This window comes from Castor canadensis, chromosome 15, assembly GCF_047511655.1.
Source record: "Castor canadensis chromosome 15, mCasCan1.hap1v2, whole genome shotgun sequence".
Taxonomy (NCBI): Eukaryota; Metazoa; Chordata; class Mammalia; order Rodentia; family Castoridae; genus Castor; species Castor canadensis.
In genome coordinates this window covers 522,968-546,410 of record NC_133400.1, presented here as the reverse complement: position 1 = coordinate 546,410, position 23,443 = coordinate 522,968, and the positions used below count along the sequence as shown (strand labels likewise).

Here is a 23,443-nt window from a genome sequence, read left to right as displayed (position 1 = left end):
ACCAGCCCCAGGCAAGAAGGTCAGACTGTACCTGAAAAAAATTACTGAAAAACAAAACAACAACAACAAAAAAGGCTAGGGCAGGACTGGAGGTGTGGCTCAGGTGGAAGAGCTCCTGCTTTGCAAATGCAAAGCCCTGAGTTCAAACCCCAGTACCACCAAAAATGGCTCAAGTGGTGGAGCACCTGAGCGACAAGCCCCGAGTTAAAAAAAAAAAAAAAAAAAGTGACCTTCCTGCCACAAAGACAAAGTGTATAGCAGAACAGGCTTAGATTAACAAAGCTCACAATACTGGATTAGTTCCCAGAGATACTGGGGGCCAGTCCACTTGGTCCTAAAAGTCCTTATTTACAAAACAAAAGGCTGTGCCCGATGACCTGCAGCAGGAGTCTTAATAGAAAGAAACTCATTTTGTAACACTCTGAAACCTCTACACAACACTTTCTGGGGACTCTTCGACCACCTCCGGTTCATAAACAAGCTAATATGCCCTCTACCCAACTCAAGAATGATCTGAACACCACTCTGCCCCACCCACCCTTCCCCTCCCCTCCCCAGCCTCCCCATCCCCACCAAATATGGAAAGCAACACCCAAGTACTAGTAGCAAAGTCCCCTTCCTTCTCTAGAAAATGTTGTAACTAAAATCTCATTAGTCATATTATAAATCTCTATTAGATTATCCAGCCATTAAAAATCCTATTTAGGAGCCAGGTGTGTTGGTGTGCACCATAAATCCCTGCGCTCAGAAGGCAGAGGCAGGATTGAGAGTTTGAGGCCAACATGGACTACTGGACTGCAACATCATATTAGGGGTCTGAGATTACAGCTCAGCAGAAGGGTGCTTGCCTAGGTTCCACATATCCATGTCCCTAACTAAATGCAAAATATGAAACTTTATATACAAGGTGATCCTTGTTTTATAAAAAGTAAATGACACACAAAAATCACTGAATTTTATTTACTAGTGTTAAGTTGAGTTGTGTCCCAAAAAAAAGACATGTGGAACTCTAGTTGCAACTATTTGCAAACAGGTCTTTTGTAGGTGAAACCAGGTTGAGGTGAGGTGATCAGGATGGGCCCCAACCCAGTGTGGGTGGTTTCCTTACTAACAGGCACACACAGGGAGAAGGCATATGAAGACAAAGTTAGGGTGCTGAGTCTGCAAGCCAAGGAACCCAGACTGCCCACTGACCACCAGAAGCTGGAGAGAGGCCTAAGAGCCAGCTCTTGGACCTCTGGCCTCCAGACTGCAGGAGGAGCAATGCTTGAGCTCCCAGTGTGTATGGCACCCAGAGCAAACTAATCACTGTTTTGTTCAAGATCCACGAACCATTTTAATAATAGGAAACCCTCAATTTTCCTAAGACACTGAATCAGCATAGTTCTTGCAATAAAGATCTCTACAGTTCACCGCTCAAAAGTTCTGCCCTTTCAAGAAAAAAAAGTAATGTTTGGATATCTACGTTTTATTTTAACTGGTTCTTTGTAGAAAGAAAGAGGATTATCTTAGAGACATTAATATATTTAACCAACTCTTACTTTACCTAAGCAAGCCACACAGTGAAGGTGCCTGAGACTGTTTCTTTAAATTGCTTGGCAAATGTTTTAACTGATTTTACCGAGCTCTGGGTTGAAAAGACAGAACTCATTCAGCTAACCCCAAATTCTATGTTTGCCTCATATATCCACCCAACCTCCCAATAATAACCAAAGTGTTGGTTTTGATTTACTTAAAATTTACAACAGTTTGTAAGCAACAGATTTAGTGATCTCTGAAGGCATCAAGCACTAGCATGACTGAACCAAGCTGAGAACTGAAGTTCCAGGGAAGGCACAGAGAGGATGAAGTGAGAGGAGAATGTGCTGCTTGTCAGAGTTCTTGGGGAGACGACATGTCAGAAGTGAGTGAAGAGAAGGAAGTACATGTCAAACAGGGATGTAGCAGCCAAGTCCAATGGCACATACTTCTAATTCCAGCTGCCTGAAAGGCTGACAGAAGGATCTCAAGTTTGAGGCCAGCCTAGGCAACATAGCAAGACCCTATCTCAAAAACAAACAAAGCACACAACACACACACACACAGATAAATAGCCATCCCTGGCTCTTGACAACATGCAGCACTGCTGAATTCTAGCAAAATCTTCTCTTACCTCTGAGGCATGTCCCAGGACAAGCCCTAAGGCCTCAAACCCAGCCTCTCTGCTGAACCCTAAGTGGGCACTGGCACTGTCCCAGGAAGGTCCAGTACTGCCCAAAATAGACTGCACTGAGGATAAGTGATCTAAAAATGGTACTTTCATATTAATTTTCATATTAACATCTACACAGATACAAACCATACAACATGAAAACGTTCCTGAACTCTCCAGGTAAAATGCTCCAAAGAAATGCCTGTTGACTGGAAGACTCAATCTCTTCTGGCTTTAAAAAACACCAATATGAAACACCTGGTGCTGCCCATCAGCCCAACAGACTGGGGGGCTCTGACTACTCTCAGGGAGGCAGCTAGAACACAGAGATGCCTACGTACAGAGAAGCCTACATGTCCTGGTGAGTCTATGCCCATGCGGCTTCTTGCCACTCTTCCTGGAGGGGTCCATAGCTAAAAGACAGCAGGGTTCGTTATAGGAGGCAGTCACAGAAAGAAGCTGATACAGCAGTTTTATATGTAAACTGAGGCCAGAATTCTGTGATGGGAACCCTAGGAGATCTACAGATAGTAACTCACTCACTCAACCAGAGTCAGGCAATGATAGCAGCTTAAAAAGTGCTCCTCCAGCCTGGCAAAGACTCGGCCCTTCTGCCTCCCAGGAAGGAGCTTCAGAATGCTCTTCACATCACAAGGCATGGAGAGCAAGACCACACAGCACACCCAGGCCAAAGTTGTGTGGCAGATCCAAGCCTCAACAAATGTGTGAGTGAAATTACAAGCTACAGAAGACTCACAGAGAAAACACTGAGTGGGCTGTTGGCCAGGAAGTGATGCATGAGTATGTCATCCATCCAAAAGCAGTGCTCAAGAAAAGCCGCCCCCCACCTCCCCAGTCATCAGCATCCACAGCAGGCCAGCTCCATGCTGATAGCTTCCACAGAGTGGAGAGAACGGGAGGGAAGAGCCCAGTGAGGGTTACTGAGGCCCCTGTTGGGGCCCTCCCCAACAAAAGCACCAAGTCACAAGCAGTAACTTCAGTGTGGCTGCAGCAAATGCAGCAACTGGAGGGAAGGAAGCCAGCTTTCTGAAAGCAAAAGTAAAAAACAAAAACAAAAACAAAGTCTTCGTTGTAATACTTAAAAATCTACAAACTTCTTGTGCACTCTGCTTTCAGAGGACTGACAGCCACAAAGTGTTATTTTGCTATTCTAGTTTCCTTCAGAAAGTGAAGCATCAGTGTAGGGTCTGGCACCAAAGAAAGAAAAGGAAAAGCTGTCACACTCCATCAGGCTGACACCCCAGATCTTGGCTTTCTAGGGATCGGACCTCCACAGTGGACACAGATGCCTCACTATTCAGGATCCTGGCAGCCAGCAGCAAACTCTGCACCTTTCCCACACCTACACCCCAGCATGCTGTATTTTTAACAAAACCTGTCTAAAGAACAAGCAGTGCTCATAGGCAGGTGTGTCCATCAGCTCACCTTATCTGCCTCAGAGTCTGAGGACCAAAACATCATGAAACCAAAGTTATCACTTTGATTTTCAAAGCAACACAAATATGGAAGCACCATGGCAACTACACTGCTGACTTCTAGGTGACATTCTTTTCTCTGAGCAGGTAATGTGAGTGCACTTATCAGTTAACAGTGGAACCACAGACCATCATATGAGAAGTTTATTTAAAACTGACTTCCAAAAAGCATCCAATAGTTTCTCCTCTTTCTTTGGCTTTATGGGTAAGTCTGCAGCTTGACAATACATTCTCAAGCTCAGGGACAGCTGCCACTAAGGTCACAACACGATGCCGTGGGTGTGCATGGGGAAGGGGGTATGTTACAAACAGTTTCTCCTCTAACACTCCCTATACTTACTTCTAAATGAGTTTCACAGGAGCTCTTCCTCAGAACCTGTGCTCTCAAATGATTTTCACTACCTTATAACAGATGCTCTCCTTAAGGAATAAAAGGAAGGGAAAATAAACAGTGTACATTTGCAAAACAGCTATTTGCAGAGCTTCTCTTCATGCAAGTGACTTTCTCCTGACCACGCTGTAGTTACTTACTAAAACAGATCCACACAGGGGGCCTCTCCTTCAACCTAACCCCAGACTCGCATATCCCCCAGAGCTCCTTGATGTGGCAGGTGCATTACAGAGAATCCCACCTGATCTCCAGCAACACTTCAGCCAGAATGACATCAGTCCTAAGTCTGGTTGTACCCTTTGTCTTCTGTTTCTTGACTAAAAAAAGCATAGCAATAGGTTTAGTGCCTTGGGCAAGAAGCCTTTCAAGGTCTTTAATTCTGAGCTGTGAACATGTGTGACCATCTCCAGGACAGACACACCTCATGCCAACAACCAGACAACATCCCAGACACTTCTGTGTGTGGGTTCACACACAGACAGGGCACAGACTTCACATCTCTTGCCCTCCTGGACACCTGTCAGGTGGAGAGAGGGTATAAACCTCCAAGGGGACTCTGGGTCTCACAGCCAGTCCTGGGACAGAAGCAAAAAAATCAATGGCCCAAGGAAGATGAAAGGTACAAAGGTGCTACCATGAACCACAAATGAGGAGACATCCCCTTCCATGTGGGAAACCTTTTGTTTGGCATACATAGACAAAAGGGCACCAGGACAGTAAGGAAGACAAGCTAATGAGTATGGTATAGGGAACAGAAAGGAGACAAAAGGAAAAAAAGCATAGGACAGGAGGCCAGCATTTATTAGAACACAGAGGCCAGCATGCAACTGGATGAATGGTAGTATGAACATCCCTTTAGAGAACAAAGATCAGATGCCCCTACAGCTGATGGGCAGTGCCCCACATCTAATCATAGCACGGGACAAAACCAATGACTCAGAAGGCACAGGCTCCTTCTGAGAACCCAGGTGTCCTCCCAAAGGCAGCAGGAAGGGCACAGTGGAAAACAGGAAAAGAGGCAGAGGCACTTGAAGCAAACTGTGACACAGACAGAACAGGCAGATTGAAAAACACACTAAGAGGGAACTCTGAGAAATACCAACATTAAGGCTAGGGCTGAGAACAGCTAGCAGGAAAAGATGCTGACATGGTCAGGGGTCTACAGAGGGCAAGCAAATATGAAATTCAGGAAGCCTAGGGATACTGAACTGCCCTTCCCAGAGTACACTTCCTGATGACCCTGTCAACCCAAGCAAAAACACCACCCACCACCACACAGACAGCTAAGAAATTAACTCCTTTGTTCATATACTAAAACTCACTCTTCTTCCATTAACTTAGAAAAAATTTTTTAAAGAAAACTGATAAATTACTAAAGAAGTCAGGCATGGCAGCACTTGTCTGTAACACCAGCACTCAGGAGGCTAAGGCAGAAGGACCATGAGTTCAAGGCCAGTCTGGGCTACACAGAGAGACCCTAATTCATAGGTGGGGGTGAGGGGGTGAACATGCCTATGGCAAAAACTCACAGCTATCACACTCTTCAGCTGCCACTGTCCAGCGGCCTCTCCCTGGAAGCTAACCCTGAACAGGAACAGGGAACCACTGCATGGGAGTGACCACCTGCGAAGAAGGGAAAAGGCCAAGGTGAAAGCCTCCGGGACTCTGCCACAGAAACTCAACTACATTCAGCAAAGCGCAACAAGAACGTAAATGGTACATGGTGTTTTTGTGATAATGAAGCCCACTGCCAAGCTTAACACAACTCACTGACCATCTATCTACTTTATGCCAGACACGGGCAAAATCTTCTCACCTCCAAATATAAGAACACAGAAGGATGCCGGGTGCTGGTGGCACATGCCTGTAATCCTAGCTGTTCAGGAGACAGAGATCAGGAGGATCGCAATTCAAAGTCAGCCTGGAGTGATAGTTAGGGAGACCCTAACTCGTAAATACACAACACAAAAAAGGACTGGCAGAGTGGCTCAAGTGATACAGTGCCTATCTAGCAAACCTGAGGCCCTGAGTTCAAAACCCCAATACCACCAAAAGAAAAATAATAAAACCCAAAAACCAAAAATCAAAAAACAAAAAAACAGAGGGGCGAGATCCCATTAGCCAGCTTTAAAAAATTGATGGCTCCATGAGAATCACTACAGTTAACAAAGAAACAAAATAATGACAATGTTATAATGCACAAAAGAACTACTGTGAATATTCCACAAACTCTTTTCTCAGATCCAAGCAGGATTACCATGTGTCTCCTAGTTCAGTGGAGGTGAGAGACAAGAGGCCAATGCCACTAATAACCCATTCAGACAGACAGACCTGCCAGCCAAAAGTGATGGCACCTGGGATGGCCCATGGAATGGGTTGGCAGCCCCCTTTCACTTCCAGAACCTCTCCCCTGAACATTTAGTTCCACTAATCGATAGGAACTGTGGTGGGGAAAAGGGAGAGCACTGGAGAAACTGCAAATGTTTTCATAGTAACCAATTTAATTTAAATAACATCTAATAATCTGTACATATCTGTAGCTCAAGGAAGCCTAGCCACAGAAAACTCCTCAGAACCCTTCACTGCAATGAAGAATGATACTGAAATCATCAACAATTTGTATTGGCATAATTACCTATGCATACTTCTTCAACAATGAAGCAAAATGTGCTTTTGTTACTATTTTTAACAAAAAAAATTTATGTGTCAGGCATGGTTGTGAATCTATAACCCCACCACTTAGGAGGCTGAGGCTGGAGAATTTTGAGTTTGAAGCTAACCTGGGCTACACAGTGAGCCCCTATCTCAAACACACACACAGTGGTTGGGGGAGGGAGACTAACAACAATAAAACTTTTTGGGGGGATGGGGAATAAATTGGCATTAGAACCTACAAATTCCTCACAAGCCTGAAAACCCCAATCCAATGTCACAGTATATATTCCACCACCCAAGACAAAAGCAACCCAGCCACCACGGTCAGGACCAAGTCTACTACTTACTGGCTTACTAGTACCCTTAGATGTGGCAGGGGTCATAGGAAAACAGCAACTCCTACCACTCCTGTTCGGGCAAAGGGTTCTCCCAGAACAGTTTCTCTCTCTCTAGTCTCAAAACCAGATACTAAGGTAGGAATCTGGGGACAGCACTCCTGGCCTTCCCCACTCCAACCATGCTGCTCAAGCAGGAACCACCAGCACAAGAGCTGGAGGCAGAGTGCCTTGGCTCTGCTGCCAAAGTGATGTACAGTCCTGTTGTGTTGAAGATGAGGGGACAAGCAATAGCGTGGACAACTCTCCACGGTGGGCATCGCCTGCTCATGGACTGTGCATTCAGGGACACTGGGACACAATGCTTGCCCCTACTGCACATGCCTGGCAAGCTCCACATTTTGTCAAGTCAAAAAGTGATCACCTTAGTTGGGTAGAGTGGTGTACAAATTATAGCCCTACACTCAGGACTGATATCACTTGAGCCTAGGAGTTTGAGACCAGCTTGGGCAACACAGCAAGATGTTGTGTTGATAGACAGACAGACAGGACAGATTTGATATAAACATAAACAGGTTACAAAGATAAATGTTAGCACTCTTTGTGTACATGCGTAAGGTACAGTGCTGAAGATTGCACCTGCCCTACCACTGAGCTACACTCCCAGCCCCATAATTTTCTCATTTTAAGGGTGTGTGCTTGTTTGTTTAGGCAGGGTCTCATTATATAGTCCAGGATGGGCGTGAACTCAAGATCCTTCCAACTCTGTCTCCCAAGTGCTGGGATTACAGGTGTGAGCCACCATGCCTAGCCACACTTTTCTACTTTAAACAGAGGTGTTCAATTCAAAATATACAACATGAAACCAAGCTTCCTTTCTTATAAATGACACTGCCTTTATTAATCATGACATACCACTTCTAAAAAACAAAATGTTTTTGCAAACATAATTAACAATTACATCTCACAGTAAGCATAAACTTAGCATTCCCAGGTCAGTGCTGGACAGCAGTTCTATCCATATGTAGCACTGTTCACTCTGTAATTCGACAACAGCTATTATAAGCCAGCAGCATGGGTGCTATCTAGGAACGTTTTACTCTTGCCACTTCCTGAAAAGGCCTAGACCCTCCTGGCTTACCAAAAGTGATGCTAAGAAAATGAGAATTAGCCAGGTGCCGGTGGCTCACGCCTGAAATCCTAGCTACTCAGGAGGCAGAGCTCAAGAGGATCACAGTTCGAAGCCAGCCTGGGCAATAGTTCATGAGCCTCTTATCTCGAAAAAATCCTTCACAAAAAAGGGCTGGTGGAGTGGCCCTGAGTTCAAACCTCAGTTCGCAAAAAGAGAAAGAAGGAAAAATGACAATTGCACCAGCAGTCTGCCTAAACCAGTTTTATGCTAATGAAAAGTGAAAGTTGGGGTACAGTTCAGTGGTAGAGCACTTTTTAGCATGCACAAAGCCCTGGGATCCATTCCCAGCAAACCAACACACACACGCGCCCCACAAAGACCCAGCTAGACCAATGTAAAAAACAAAACAAAACAAAACACTAGATCTAATTATTTTCACTTAGCCTCACTTCCTTAGCAGAAATCTTTAAAGATGAGTGTTACCATTTCCACTTTCAAGGTAGGAAACTGAGGCACAAAGAACTGAAGAAAGGTGCCTATGGTCAAGGGTAGCATAGGCTGTCCTGCAACTGAGTCATCACAGCCCACCTGACAGCATCTCAGGACAGGTCCAGCATCACCGTACCTAAGTGACATCTGCACTTGAGAAAACAGCAAGCAGCACATTTGCATTCGCTCACTTATTAGAGGGTTTGACCTCACATCTAATCCAGATCATTCATACTCTACCTTAAGTGACCAAAATGTAAGTAATAAAATAACAAGTGATAATAGTAACAATAAAAAGATATCAGAGAATCTGTACAACTGTTTTGTTTTGTTTTTATTTAACTCTGCATTTTTTTTAAGGTCAGGAAAGATCACAGAGTGTGGACATGTAGACATGCAGAGAGACCACTCATACTGCATGTGGGTCTTGCCACCTGGTTACACGCTGCCCCCAGTCCCTGTGCCCTACACCCAGAAGGCCTCCCTTCTGTGCAATGACACAGACTTCCCTCCACAGCACATGCTCACCTTTACTCAGCCCAAACAACACTGACAAAAAAAAAAAAAAAAAAATCATTATTAGCTGAGTATTTATAGTTCACAAAAGTAACAAATGAGGTAAGTACCTTGAATTATTACTGTGGTATGGTCAAAAGACTAGAACTGCCATGTTATAAAACATGTAGATGGTAGATCAATACCATCTACTGCTCTCAACTCACAGGAGCCAATTTCATTTCTGTGAGCAAAGGGTCCTGATATGGTTTCCCTCTCGTCAGGGAAACACGTGATTTGAGTCACTAATATCAATAATCAAATTTTTCCACTAAGAAAAGAGTCATTTTGCTTTTTCTCCTTACTGGTCAAGGTCCTCACTATACTTTGCAGACAAAGATACAGCTCAGCCCTCAGGTATAGATGGCTGGTTTCCCCACCATTGTTACCTCTTCTGCCTCCTGTGCACTCTGATCCACAGTGGATAGCTGTGATGACAGGTGAGAAGACCTCTCACCTGACCACCAACACCCCCACTGGGGGAGCTGACTTCTTCTTAACCCTAACACCCTGACGATAGATGAAGGCCTGCCCAGAGACATCCTGGGTTTCCTTTTCAACAACCCTCACCTCTATGGCCAATTAACACTCCAGTCAAGTGAGATACCATGAGGTTCATTTTCACTGTGGCCTGACTCAATGACAACCAAGATAAAGGATCAAATTCCTTTTTTGGCAGCACTGGAGTTTGAACTCGGGGCCTCGCGCTTACTAGGCAGGTGCTTAGGTACTTTTAAGATAGGGCCTCAAGAACTATTTGACCAGGGCTTGCTTGGAACCACACGATCTTCTGGACCTCTGCCTCCAAGATTATAGGTGTTATCCACTGGTGGCTGGCAGGATGAATTCTTAAAAGTTAGCAAATTCATTAAGGAGGTTTCCAGAAAACCTTCTTTCAAGTCTGCTATGAAGAACAACACAAAATAGATAAAATGCTTCTGGACTGCTTACTTTAAAATATGAACTAGTACCCAGGCAAGGTATAAAAAACCAAAATGAGCCCTGAATCTTCTTTCCAGTTAATTCACCCATTATACAGCATAAACAATCTACTGGCCACTATGCATCTCCCCAGCAAAGACTTTGTCCTGCAGTCAGACCCAAGGCCAAATGGGCCTTAATGGAGGCAAATGTCTCTCCTCTTACAACAAACAAACAAAAAAAGCCAGTCATTCCCAGAAGGAAATGAGAAGTCAGGGCAAAACAGTCAAGGATCTTGTGCCTTCTTACAGCCTCCCCAGGCTTCTAGAACACCTCAAATAGTTACAGCCCTACCCCACAATGACTCTGCTCAGCAGCACAGGGTAGCCAGATCAAAGTTCCCAGACTGGTCCTGTTCCCTCCCAAAGCTACACTACATAGCAAGCATGAGGCCCTAAGTTCAAACTCCAGTACTGGGTTTAAAAAAAAAAAAAACAACCCAAAGCTACATTACAACAGTTAATGCAACATGCACAGAGTACAAAACAAAAACAACTGTAAGATCTCTAGAGTATTTAGGGAAGGTGAAAATCAAATAAAGGAAGTTGAGAAGAAATAAGCTGGTTTTCCAGCTGAGGCTACCAGCCTGTCAAATTTTCAGTAAAATTCCCTGTCAGTGTCACACAAGAGGTGTTACTTACTGACCTCAGAGAGCTGATGGCAGCCTTTCCAAATGAAATCCAGGACAAGACAAAACACTAAGCAAAATTCCTTCAAGCCTAAGAAAACAACCTGGAGACTTTTTGTTTGGAAGGGGCAGGGGTTGTTTATTTTTTGGTGGGTGGCGGTCTTAATTAGGGTTTGAACTCAGGACCTCATTACTTGCTAGGCAGGCAATCTACCATATGAGTCATGCCTCTAGCCCTTTTTGCTTTGGTTATTGTTGAAATAGAGTCTCACTTTATGCCCAGAATGGCTAGATGCTCCTATCTGTGCTTCCCTGCGTAGCTGGGATGGCAAGTACACAACCACCATACCCAGCCAATGGCTGAGATGGAATCTCACAAACTTTTTGCCCAGACAGGCCTGGAACTGTGATCCTCCCAATCTCCACCTTCTATACAGCTAGTATTATAGCCTTGAGCCACTGTGCCCGACCCAACCTGAGGACTTTGTACTCATTTTCAGAAACCAATGGACAACAATACAGATCAGTAAGAGCAAATACAGTGAAACAGTACTCACCGATTCCATGGTGGGAAGTCAGTGCTGCTGAAGACTGGGTGTTAACTCCAGCAGGGCTGTGAGTTCTGAAATGGGAGAAGAAAAGCAAATCTAGTCAAAATACTAATCTCCACTTCAGCTCCTTTCACAGTTTTAGTATCCCTACATCTGGACCAACTACACTGTAACAGATAGAACATTACTGAGATGAGTCTTTGGCTGGTCTGGGGTTATAAAAGGCTCACACTTGATGACTTACTTTGGGGAACTGTCCACTCTCAACATTCTCTTCTAGAAAACAAGACCCCACAGGCCAAGCTGAGGGAAGTACTCATTCCTGGTTGCCTGATGACCTAGGGCAGCATGTCTTCCTCCCCTAGAAGGGGCGTTAGGCTTAGTGATCCTACTAAGGAGCACCTCAGACTTCCCATCAGGGAAACATGTAATTTGAGTCACTAATTATCAATAATCAAAGCTTAGGTAGAAGTTGCCAGAAACCTCACAATACAACTATCAAGGCTATGCATTTTGATTCTTCTATGGAATTCCTGTCACACACTTCTTCAGCCTCCCACACTCCCTCTCCCACCTGAGCCTTGCCTATTCCCCAACCATTGCAGGCTATGGTCAAGGTTCCTCACAGGACATGTGACTACTCAATGCTCATCACAGGTGACCCCATTCCCTCTGCTCACTCTCCTCAACCTAAATCTGCCTAGGAATCCATTCTCAAAGACACAAGACTGTAATTCAGAACAAATATGCATCACATGATTCCAATTCAGAAAAGAGACTCCAGCATCCTCCCACCATTAGTTTGCATTTGCCCCAATATAACTCAGGAGAAAGCGGAAGATGGTGGTGAACCCTTAAATGCCTGAACATCTTATACGGGATGAAAAAATATGAATGGGGATGGAGAGTAGAGAGATGGGGTCTTTACAATAGTACAATGGTGGTGGTGTTCCATAAGGCAGCTCAGCAAGGCTGGAGGCTCAGTAAGGCTGGCAGTACATGGGGCAAATTTAACAGAGAGAGCCAGGTACCAATGGTTCATACTTGTAATCCTACCTACTCAGGAAGCAGAGATCAGGAGGCTCATGGTTCAAAGCCAGCCCTGGGCAAACAGCTCACAAGACCCTATCTCAATAATACAACATACAAAAAAGGACTGGTGGAGTGGCTCAGGCAGTAAGAGCCAACTGCCTAGCAATTCAAACCCCAATACTGCTGAAAAAAGAAAAATTAACTGGAAGAAACTATAGGGAAGTCCATGTCCAGCAAGCAGGACTCTCTTCTAGTTCATTCCATACAAACACAGGTCCCCTCTGCATACTGACACCTAAGTATAAATACTTTCTTTATTACTATTAAGCTACAGATACATGTGTCAACATTCCCCAATCTCAAAAACCTTAACAGTGAGTGGTCTGAACAGGTCTCCGAGGATATATTAAATGTAACTGTCCTCAGGTATCTGTGGAAGGACTGGTGCCAAGATCCCACAGACACACACAAAAATCCCTTATGTAAAATGCCATATTACTTGCTCAGAACCTAGGCACATGTTCCCATATACTTTAAATAATCTCCAAATCTCTCACAACAACTAGCATAATGTAAATGCTGTGTGAACAGCTATTATCATGAGAAGAAAAAGACTGTACAAATGCCATTTTTTCTGAACATTTTCAATTCAACAGATTGATTCCACAGACGCTTATACCTGCAGATACAGAGGACTGACCACATTTTTAACTTGCAAAAGCACATCAAACTTGGTATGTTGGATTTATTACGAATTCAGTAAGGCTTCAAGCAAAACACTAAGATTCAAAACCAGGGTTCCTGTGGCAGGCAGGAAGTACATCAGGAATACCCAGAGCACTGGCAAAGCACTGCCTGGGCTTACTGTACACACCCACAGCCCTGCAGTGGTGCCCTTTCGTTCTTCCTGCCAATCACAGGGAAAAGACAACAGAAAGCAACAGCCATACTAGTCTCTGGTTCCCTTATTCTGCAAGTAATTGCACTTTCGTTTTGTGATTAACTAAAGTAATTTATTTCTGTAATTCACAAGTAGGAATTTAATTAAAGGTACAAAGACAACTAAAAACATTTTCATTCAGTAAGTATTTTTACATCAAAATGTATGCAATTAAAGGTAAGCCTAAAGTCTAACCTCAAAAAAAGTAAATGGTACTATACTCAATCTTGCAAAATCACTATAAAACTTCCTTATATAAAGAAATCAAAAAACTCAATTAACCACTGTAGTCTTGCCATATGAACATAATAACATACCAGTTAAGTTTAAGGTAATTTTAAATTTCAGAAGTATATTAAGTTTTAAAGTATAAAAAAGGCCCAGGAGAATAGTAATTTTCATTTCCCCTGAGTGCTTTAAAAAGGAAAGATTATACACAGCATCATGAAAACGGACAGAATAAAATCACATCATCTCCCTGGAAAGCCCGGAGATCATCAAGAATAAAATAAACTAACTCACACCTATAATCCTAGCTACTTGGGAGGCTGAGATCAGGAGGATGACTGTTAAGGGTCAGCCTGGGCCAAAAAAAAAAGTCTGTGAGACCTCATTTCAGCCAACAGTTAGGCATAGTGGTACATTACCTGTCAGCCCAGCTCCAACAGGAAGCATAAAATGGGAGAACTGCAGTCCAGCCAAGCCTGGGAAAAAAACGAGACCCTAACTCAAAAATAACCAGAGAAAAGGCACAGGAGGCATGGCTCAAGTGGTACAGCACCTGCCTAGCAAGCATGAAGCCCTGAGTTCTAACTTCAGCATAACAAAAAAAAAAAAAAAAAAAAAAGATGAATAAAACAAACCAGAGGGCAGAGAGGCAAGGTCACCATACCCTTTTAAAACCAGGATACCATTCGGCTTTCCTCCAACTCCAAACACTTTGTAAGTGCAGAATCAGCTAGGAACCAGAAGGCTCCCAGGACAGATGTGTTATGCTGGCCTCAAGGAGGATCCCATACTCTGGCCTCAATACACAGAAGAGTCCCACAGTTTCCTGATCTGTACCAATTTTGTATATGCATTCTGCAAGGATGAAGTAAGACTGTTCTGTCCTTGTACTCACTTCTGTGTGGAATTTTTCAAAGCCACCATGGCCTCAAGGGCTATCAAATAACACAAATAAGCAGCGTCCAATCAACACATATCCCAGTTTTAACGAAAAGCACCATGTGTCACTGAACTTTTCAACTTTTCTACAAATACTGAGTGTGAAATAAATGTCTACACCAAGAATCCAGTAAGCAACAAGAATACCTATGACTAAAATTTGGAAGAACACTTAGCAGTTCCAACGTTTTCAAACTCAGAACCACTAACATTTGGGGCCAGAGCCCACACAGTGAAAAAGGCTGAGCAGCTTTCCTAGCCTCACCCTAAGAAATACTACTAGGACCGCCACCAAGCCATGACAATCAAAAGTGTCTCCAGCCAATGTCACATGTTTCCTACAGGAAAAGACAGCTTGACAGAGGAGGGCTACTTTCATACAACTGTCTGGTATCTGAGGAAATTGGGCTCAAAAGTGGTAGTGAGGCTAAGGAAGTGTCTATAGTCTAAGGCCACATCAGACGCTACGAGAGAGCGGGGAACAGAATCCTAGTCTAAAGTCATTTGTTCTAAATGAGGAGAATACACTGAGTCCATTATTTCTGGAAAACAATATATATAAAGAGTCTCTAAAATATTTGGAATTAACATTGAAGAAATATTCTAAGATGGGAAAAAAAGCTTCATTTGAACAATGTCTTCATTAAAACCACAATAGCTATATATAAACTATGCTTTCACCCAGAAACACACCAAACATTTTGCTGTCGGCTTATAGCTACAGCAGTGGTATGTCCTCCAACTGAGAATCTGGGGAGAACAGAGTGCAGATGCCAGGGCCAGCAGAGTGGGTCAAGTGGCAGAGCACCTACCTAGCAATTGTGAGGTCCTAAGTTCAAATCCCAGCACTCCCCCCCCCACCCCCAAAAAAACTGACCTACTGATTGGGCTGGGATGTGGCTCAAATGGTAAAGCACTTGCCTAGCAAGTACAAGGTCCTGATTTCAAATTCTAGTAACTCTCCAAAATAAAAGGAATTAAGGCTGGGTATGGTGACTCATTCCTGTAATCCCAGGTACTGTAGAGTCAAATACTGAGAGGACCATGGTTTGAGATCATTCCAAACAAAAAATTAGTGAGACTCCATCTCGACAAACACGCTGGGCATGGTAGTTCCACTCTGTAATCTCAGCTATATGAGGATACTACTGATATAATGATATAAGCAATAACTTGAGCAGCTCTCAGGGGGATTTAAAAAAGCCAATTCCAAAGGATTGTTTGTTGCTGGTTTTTTTTTTTTTTAAGACAGGGTCTTACTACATAGCCCAGGCTGGCCTCCTCATTCTCCTGCCTCAGCCGCCTGAGTGCTGGGATTACAGCTGTGTCCACTATGACTGGCTGAAAGAATTACATTTATATAAGGACATTCTTATGTAACAAAAACCATACACTATAGTTTTACAAAATGTAACCATCAGAAGAAACTGAACAAAGTATACATGGGAATGCTCTGAATTGGTGTGCGTGCGTGCGTGCGTGTGTGTGTGTGTGTGCGTGTGTGAGAGAGAGAGAGAGAGAGAGAGAGAGAGAGAGAGAGAGAGATTTCATGTGGTTTTACCAACTATCAACTCATTTCATCCCCACAATAACCCCATAAGATAGGTTACCATCATTAACCCCTCCTACAGATGAGAAAACTGAGTCTTGGGAATGACAAATTTACCCAGGGTCATATTAAATGGTGGAGCCAGGAGTCAAACCCAGCCGGCTCCACAACCCACACTCCCACCAACATCTCTCTGGAAAGTGGAGATATAAAGCATGCATTCTGCTCTTATTATGGCTGTAAACATCTCCTAAAATTAACCCCAGAAAAGATGTAGGGAGAGGCCAGACATCCAGCCTTGGACCACTGTGAAGTTCTCAGTCAGAATTCCACAGACAGGCATGTTACAAAGCATTTCCTCCTGATGGCATCTGAGCCTGCACTACTGTGGAGCCCTCACTCACCTGTCTCTGTCAGGCCTCACATGACCTCGGCCTCCTTTCAGAGAAACAAGACTCCTTTTCTCTCTTCTCTTCTCTCTCCCTCCCTCCCCGCCTCCTTCCTTCCTTTCAATATGGTGAAGGTGTGCAGTTATTTGCTGTTATTTTTAGGATGGGGTGCTGTTTGTTACTGTTTCCTTTGATTTAAAGAAAGACCTCAAGAGACTAAAGGCAACTAAGCAAACTAGAACTGAGGTGAGGGTAGGAAAGGAGCTGGGAAGGGAAGAGGGTTTCATACACCTTTCTTTAATTCAAATGTTTCAGTACAGGAAAAAGCAAGAAGAAAAACCAGTATTTCAACACAATTGCCTTTACACCCTTAACAGAAGAAAGTACAAAGCAAAAGGATGCATAATCAGATCAGAGGGTGTGTCAGGACAAAATGGCCCTCCCCATCCACAAGCCTGCACTGAGGGACAGACACCATCACAAGGACAGCAGCAAGTGGGCTCCAGTCCAAAGCTCCAGTCTTGTCCTCACCAAACCAGAGCAGTGACAAAAATGTTTTTTAAAGTGAAAAGATGCACTGCTTTGAAAAACAGGGAAGCTGCAGATCAAAAACTGAGAAGTACCTGAAAATGGACTCAGTTTGAGGAGGTTACTCAACCCAGCCCTGAGGATAGCCCCAACACCATATAGACAGAAGCTGTACCAGTGTGGCTGTCAGCAGCAACCCAGTCTGCACAGGGGTGTAGAGTTCCAATCAGGAAATCCATCGCAACCAATTCCTGGCTCCCTACTGACCCACACTCAAACAGAGCTGTGTGAGGTGAGGGGAGCAGCAAAGAAACCTCACCACCATTCAGACACCCACACACGCAAACACATACACCCTTGAAATCCCAACAACAAAGAAGGCCTAAATAAGGAAAATAGATAATTGGGTAGGTATCTCCAACTCTTGTCAACCCACAGAATTCCACACCAGCATCCTTGCTGGGGTTTTAGAACAGCTCGTCCCCACCAAAACTTATGTTTTTTTTTTTTTTTAATTCATATGTGCATACAAGGCTTGGGTCATTTCTCCCCCCTACCCCCACCCCCTCCCTCCCCTCCCTACCCCCTCAATACCCAGCAGAAACTATTTTGCCCTTATCTCTAATTTTGTTGTAGAGAGAGTATAAGCCATAATAGGAAGGAACAAGGGTTTTTGCTGGTTGAGATAAGGATAGCTATACAGGGAGTTGACTCACATTGATTTCCTGTGTGTGTGTGTGTTACCTTCTAGGTTAATTCTTTTTGATCTAACCTTTTCTCTAGTTCCTGGTCCCCCTCTCCTGTTGGCCTCAGTTGCTTTTAAGGTATCTGCTTTAGTTTCTCTGCGTTAAGGGAAACAAATGCTAGCTAGTTTTTTAGGTGTTTTACCTATCCTCACCCCTCCCTTGTGTGCTCTCGCTTTTATCATGTGATCAAAGTCCAGTCCCCTTGTTGTGTTTGCCCTTGATCTAATGTCCACATATGAGGGAGAACATACGATTTTTGGTCTTTTGGGCCAGGCTAACCTCACTCAGAATGATGTTCTCCAATTCCATCCATTTACCAGCGAATGATAACATTTCGTTCTTCTTCACGGCTGCATAGAATTCCATTGTGTATAGAAACCACAGTTTCTTAATCCATTCGTCAGTCCACCAAAACTTATGTTGAGGCTTTGGTCCTCTAGGCAGCATTGTCGGGAGGTGGGGCCTGGTGGGGATGGGTTTGAATGGATTTTCCTTTCTCCAAGGAGTTGGCCCCATCCTGCTTTTTTTCTCTCCCACATGCACCTATTTGTGCTTCCTCTTTCTGCCATATGCAGTATGGGCCCTCACCAGAAGCCAAACAGATGCTGCTATCATGCTCTTGGATTTCCAAAACTGTGAGTCTCAATAGACCTGTCTCCTTTATAAATTATCCTAAACTTAGATATTCTGTTATAGCAACAAAAAACAAGACTAAGACAATAATTTAACCACTGAATTAAAATAGAAAACATGTATAAGTTGTCATATGTTATATGCTGCCAACTTCACTATTTTATGATCAGGGCTGGAAATCAACCAAGATGTCAGAAATCAGTGATGTGGCTGTTTCATTTCATTAGTGGGAAGATCCTACAGAACAATTGCTTATTTATTCTCAACCTCTCACAACACCCTTCTGTTTTATTTCTACAAAATGAACAATCCAAGGGGGACAGACAGCAAGACACTGGATATTGGCTTGTCTTTTGTTAAGTAAGAACCTCAGAATCAGACACAGCCCCGCGAAAACACTGTTCTCACGCTACAAATCTGGTTCACAGAATTCTCTGCAAATACTCCATATTCCAGAAGCTGCATCAAGACATAAAATTGTGCAGCAACAGCGCTCAACAAAAGCAAGATTCCAACCCACAGCAGCAAACACCCACAAGAAACCCAAAACTACTACCAGTGGGACAGACTAAAAGCTTAAACTAAAGTGGGTTGCCCACCTAGAAACTCACCTAAAGTACAGAATGCAGGGCTGGAGGAGTGGAGCACCCACAGCAGTAGAGCACCTGCCTAGCAAGTGTGAAGCCCTGAGTTCAAATTCCAGTACCACCAAAAAAAAAAAAAAAAAGAAAATACAAAATGCAAAACTTAAGAAGTGTCTATAGTGTGGGGGAGGGGGAGAAAACGAGCATAATATATTAGAGCACTGAATTTGGCAAAGATGTAGGACACAAGATCAATACACATTGCCAGGCACCAGTGGCTCACGCCTATAATCCTCGCTACTCAGGAGGCAGAGAAGGGAGGATTGAGGTTCAAAGCCATCTGGGGCAAACAGTTCACAAGACCCTATCTTGAAAAAACAGTATCACAAGAAAGGGTTGGTGGAGTGGCTCAACGTGTAGGCCTTAGTTTAAACCCCAGTATCACAAAAAAAAAAAAAAAAAAAAATCAATACACAAAAATCAGTTGCATTACTATACACTAGCAAGGAACAAGTCAAAAGGGAAACTAAGAAAACAATTCTATGTGTAATAGAGTCGAAAGAATAAAATATCTAGCAAAAAATTAAACCAATAGGTGTAACATGTATACACTGAAAAACTGTAAAACAGTTAAAAGAAATTAAGATCAGAAGATATAATATCGTTAAGACAACAATATTCCCTGAAGTGATCTAATGATTCAAATGCAATCCTTACCAAAATCCCAACTCCTTTTTTCAAAACAAGACAAATGATCCTAAAATCCATATGGGATTATAAATGCTTTCCTTTAAATATCCTACATTATATGAGAACTATTAAAGTTTCTTAAACAGTTTTTGAAGGTAAAGAAGGAAGACTGTATGTATAATACTCGTATGCCCAGGTATCATATGAAACATTCTTTATTATGAGGTTTAAAAAAAAGAGACTTTTAATTGATAAAAATCTTAATAATAATCCCTAAAGATAGGCCGGGCATGGTGACACATGACTAATTCCAGCTACTGGGGAGGTGGAAATTGAGAAGATCATCAGCACCTGCAAAAAGTTATAGAGACCCTATCTCAACCAACAAGCCAGGTGTGGTGACCTGCACCTGTAACCCCAGCCTCAGGAAGGGATAGGTAGGAGGATCACACTCCCAAGCCAGCCTGGTCAAAAACTGAAGACACATCAGAAAAATAAAGCAAAAAGTTTTGGGGGCATGATTCAAGTGGTAAAGTATCTGCCCAGAAACTGGGAGACTCTGAGTTCAAATCCCAGAACCACCAAAAATAAATAAATACTCCTCAAAACCATTTTAACCATAGTTTAAGATTCTTCTACATCCAACATAATATTCTTTCCTTTGAAAATATATCTTGGATAGACTGAGGTATGGCTCAGGTGATAGAGTGCTTGCCTAGCAAGCACAAGGTCCTGAGTTCAAACTCCAGTACTGCATACACACACCCACCCACCCACCCACACACACACACACACACACACACACACACACACACACCTGTAATCCTATACTTGTGAGGCAGAAAAAGGATCATGAGTTCAAGGCCAACCTGAGCTACACAGGGAGACTCTGTCTCAGAAATTCCAAAACTTTGTAAGTGCATTTAAGTATGTATAGCCTAGCCCCCAAACATGAAGTGCTCTGTGCATTTAGACTGTGAACCCACAGCATAATCTGTATATCCTAACGTCTTCCATGCAACAAATGCATCAGTATTGGGAGTGAGGAAGAGGCAGGTACAAACATCTGGCCTTGGACACACAGGTCTGAAGTACAGCTTAAGTGAGTCTCAACTCACACTCAGTAACTGTGAGTGAATGACTCATGAACAAATGTTCCACCCAGCAGGCTCTCTCCCAGCCAGGCTGGATCTGGCTACTACCTTGTTTTAGCAATGCATCCTGATGCCTAGTCACTACAACCAATGGAAGTAAAATGCTTCCCTAAGACAAACAAAGGGAGCCTTGTAAATTCTTCCTGATTCCGATCAGAAAGTCACAATGTTAATTACCTCTGCCTATATTCTTTCCATTGTACTTTCTTTTGCATCACAAATGCAGTCCTGCAACCCTTAGAAGTGAGTGCACAGGCTAAGAAACAGAAGCAGCCAACCCAGCCTCTTTTCACATGGGGTTTACATCCCACATCTGGCATTCAGTGAAACCTCTCCTCTCCAGGAGTAGCCGTGGCAAAATCTGCCTCTTTGTTTATTAAGAAGTGTTTACAGTTCTGTAGCTCAGTGGCGAGTGTTTGCCTGGCATGCACAGGGCTCTGGGCTCAATCTCCAGCACACATATACACATTTTTATAGAATTCTTGTGTAGCCAGGTAAAGTACAGAAAAAGAATAAACTAGGCATTATAGTACACACCTATAATCCCAGCACAGGGAGAAGGGGTGTTTGCTGAAGTCAGCCTTAGCTACATACTGAGTACTGGGCCAGCCTCTGCTATACAGTGAGATCCTGTCTCAAAAAAAAAACCAAAAAGATGATGATGATGAATAAACAAAGGCAAGTTGGCATGAGTAAATGACTACATGGCCAAAATGGAGCACCCTGGGACCACCCACAAAAGAAAGTTGCTGAACAGCAGCTCCACCAGCCACTATGGCTCAGGCAGAGCACAGCTGGTACTTCCCACCAGTGTCTCACTGAACCCTCAACAGAACTCTACAGAGTAACAGTATTATCTCCATCTTTTCCTAAGAAACCAAGTTCTGAGAGGCTAGTAACTTGCCTACAGGTCAGGATTTAAGCTCACCTTTGAAGCTTGTATCTGCTATGGTCAAACACTCCACCTCCCATCCACAAACTCTGTCCTTAGCCTCCTGGACAGCATCTTAAGTCTGTGACTGGCAAGCCCTTGCCAACCCAAAGTATTGACACAATGCAGTAATTGCAAAGAGATAATTCATACCTCAAAATTCCAGGGCAGGTTTAGTTCACTCATTTAAAACAGGAACAAAGCAGGCACTCTTCTGACTTGTGTCACAGCAACATTTATCCCTTAAATTACTCCTCCATCCTAGGCTCTGCTCACAGTACTCCCAGCTGCTCCTGTGAACTCTTGTTTCTGCTTCATGTCACTTGCTACATTCTCTTCCTTCATCTCCTTAACTTTGCTCTCTTCAACCTCTTCATCCTTTGTGGCTTTAACAACCATGCCATTTAATCCCGAGTCTGAAACTCAGAGCTCTCTCCTGAACTAACAATTGTCAGTGTGCTCCAGGCCAGAAACCAGCTGTTCCTCTCTTACCATCAAAAGCCAGCTTGCAGGACTCCTGCCAATTCCAACTTCTAAATATCACCATCTTCCCTCTCCATTCCCCTCCCCCCTTTTTGGTGGTACTGGGGCTTGAACTCAGGACTTTGCACTTTCTAGGCAGGAGCTCTACACTTGAGTCACACCTCCAGCCCCACCGCCTGAGAATATTTCTTTACCTACATTATCAAAACAACTTAATTATCTCTACCTCCAAACACACACACACACACACCATCCAACTTATTCCCCCATGCCACTAAGAAGTGAATTTGTCATCTGATGTGCTTCTCGTTTATACTTCAACTCTGGCTTATAGAGGTCACTGGGCTAATAAGAAATATATTAATGTTTTTCAAACTTCAGGTCAACAGTGAGAAGCATACTTCACTACAGTGGAGCATGCACACAAATACGTAACTAGAAAAATAAACTTCACACACATACACACAAAAAAAAACCCTACAAGCCAGGCACGGTGCTCCCTCCTGTAACCCTGGCACACTCTGAAGTTGAGGCAGGAGGATCTCAAGTTCAAGGCTAGTCTGGGCTACACAGTACCCTATCTCCAAAAAGAAAAAATGGGGGGGGTTGGGGAGCAAGAGGGTGGGGGGTGGGGGTGTAGTTCAAGTAGTAGAGCATATGGAACCAGGGTTCGATCCCCTGTACTGCCAAAAAAAAATTTTTTTTTTATTCTATTGAGCCAATGTCTGATGAGCAACCAATGACTACAGTGGTAGAGCAGGAGGTGGAGAACTGCTGGGATCCTGGCAGCTGGGGTGCCACCCTGAGTGAGAAGTTCTGCTCTAACTGGTAAGACTGCACAATTGCACAAGAACAACACTGTCCTGAAATGCCCCTGCTAAGGGGTTAGTAAAGCAAGGTTTGGTATGGGTGCGGTTACTCAGCAGGTGTGGCAATGTACCTCCAAGATATGCAGCCTGCTGGAAGTCCAGCATCACCTACCAACCCATGTTCACCATCTCTTCAAAGGCCACAAATCTCCTGAAGGACAACTGACTTAGCTCAATAGGTGCTGCCATGAGCAGAGGGCTTTGTGCACATCCACACATATCCTCTTGGCAATCTGACAGGAGACATTCCTACACCCCCCAGTAAAAGCCAAGGTTCCCCATCCTGGAATGTGGAGTAAGATTTTCTTCTGTTAGAATGTGATGATCCAAGGTTCTCTCCTGAT

The 23,443-nt window shown here is 43.6% G+C and overlaps 1 protein-coding gene across 5 annotated transcripts in view; it reads right to left on the bottom strand.

The window, feature by feature from the left end:
- Nucleotides 1-23,443, bottom strand: part of Ankrd11 (ankyrin repeat domain containing 11) — a 181,286-nt gene that overhangs the window by 102,710 nt on the left and 55,133 nt on the right. For all 5 annotated transcript variants that reach the window (XM_074055464.1, XM_020173568.2, XM_020173567.2 and 2 more), the window contains exon 2: nt 11,411-11,475. The gene's annotated coding sequence lies outside the window, so the exon portion shown is untranslated. The remainder of the gene's footprint in view (nt 1-11,410; nt 11,476-23,443) is intronic.